The 1,645-nt window shown below is 42.4% G+C and overlaps 1 pseudogene; it reads left to right on the forward strand.

Annotated features, from left to right (window-relative positions):
* The first annotated feature begins 1,016 nt into the window (after positions 1-1,016).
* LOC115069139 lies at positions 1,017-1,637 on the forward strand (annotated as a pseudogene).
* Positions 1,638-1,645: the final 8 nt, after the last annotated feature.

Below are 1,645 nucleotides of genomic sequence, written 5' to 3' on the forward strand. Positions count from 1 at the left end.
GGACATGAATTCCAAAAATTATTTGATCTCTGTTCTTATACTTTAGAACTCAGGAAGTAAAGGAGAAGAGAGGTGAAGTGAGTTCCCCAGGGTCGCACAGAGATATAAAATGGCTCTCTAAGCTTAGATTTAATCAGCCTGGACATCAGGATGGCAGTGATATTATCTGTGATAATCCGTGTTCACAAGGATTTCTGAATTATAATTTTTTAACCTTTAAAAAGTAAAACTTATCAGGACTAGCTAATAATGTACTATCTGTATACAGAAAGCTGAATCTGTTTTATATATTTTGTCTCTGAAACTCCAGTCAAGGGAGCAAGTTCTCATTGGCCAGCTCTAGTAGCAGATAGCTAGACCTCCACCAGTTCAAACTGCAATTTTCCCAAGGAACTGGTGTAACCATCAATGTCACCCGGTGATGTCCATAAGGCACATCTCACTGTTCCTACAGCATGGGTAAAAAGTCACTAAAGGATTTATTCCATCACACGATCTGCTTTACAAAGATGGAAATACCTCCACTTAAGCTAAAACATTGAATGGGAGACCCTAGGAACTTAAAATGATCCTTTTGGTATATAAAATACAAACCTGGTGAATTTAATTCAAATAATCAGGAGTCACTGCTATGATTTCAATGTTTTTCTCCACCAAAACTCACTTTGAAATTTAACTGTGTTGTAGCATTTTGAAATAGCAGGGACTTTTGAGAAGGGCTATGGGCAGAAAGGCCCCATACCCAGAAGGGAAGTGATATCACTGTGTTAAAGAGATATGTTGCTTCCTTTTTTGGGCTCTCTTTGGTTGTTCACCTTTCTGCCAGGAATAGTCTTGGTTTCTTCTAAAGAATATGATGTTCATGGTGTCATCTTGGAATGAGGGTTCTGCATCTCTCCAGACACCAAATGTGGCCCACAAACCAGATGATCTGGAGTAAAAATAAAAATTCAAGTGAAGGAAAAAAATAAAAGAGAGAGAGAAAAGGAGACAAAATGTGGGCTCAGCCAGGTGAGATGGAGATCCATTTGCCTACTACAATGCTGATGACAAAAATCTTCGGCTATCTGGATGGCTTCAGCCTGATCCAGGCTGCCCAAGTGAGCAAGAGCTGGAATGCGGTTGCAGACAGGGAGAGCTTGTGGAAGAAGCTGTGTCTGAGGAAATGGTACTTCAATGACGACACCCTAGAGCACCTGTGCAGTCAGCTGTAGGAGCACCTGGGCACAAAGACCTGGAAGCAGTTCTTCCTCCGTCAAGCAAGGCAAGAACGCTACATGGAATGGGCTCAGCCAGAAGACTTCATCTACAGAGAAATACGCAGAAGCTTGGGAGACTTTAGACTTGGGAGTATCTCTCAGGAAGTGGCCTCACCATGGATGGAAAAGGAAAGTCAATCCCCTGCACGGCGTCTGAAAAGGACATGCTTTCTACTTGGGATGTGAAAGAGAGCATTTTGATCTGGTCAAGCCCAGTCAAGGAGAGCATCATCACCAGTCTGGCTACCCTCCCTGAGATGCAGCTCGCCATCACTGTAGACAGACAATCATCAAAGTGTGGAACTGTGGAGGATAGACACTCTGGCTGCTATATACAAGTCTAGAGGATGTTACACTTTGAAAGCTTTTGTTACAAAGAATACCCT

The sequence above is a fragment of the Nannospalax galili genome, unplaced genomic scaffold (genome assembly GCF_000622305.1).
Source record: "Nannospalax galili isolate Female #2095 unplaced genomic scaffold, S.galili_v1.0 C49191695, whole genome shotgun sequence".
In the NCBI taxonomy this organism is placed as follows: domain Eukaryota; kingdom Metazoa; phylum Chordata; class Mammalia; order Rodentia; family Spalacidae; genus Nannospalax; species Nannospalax galili.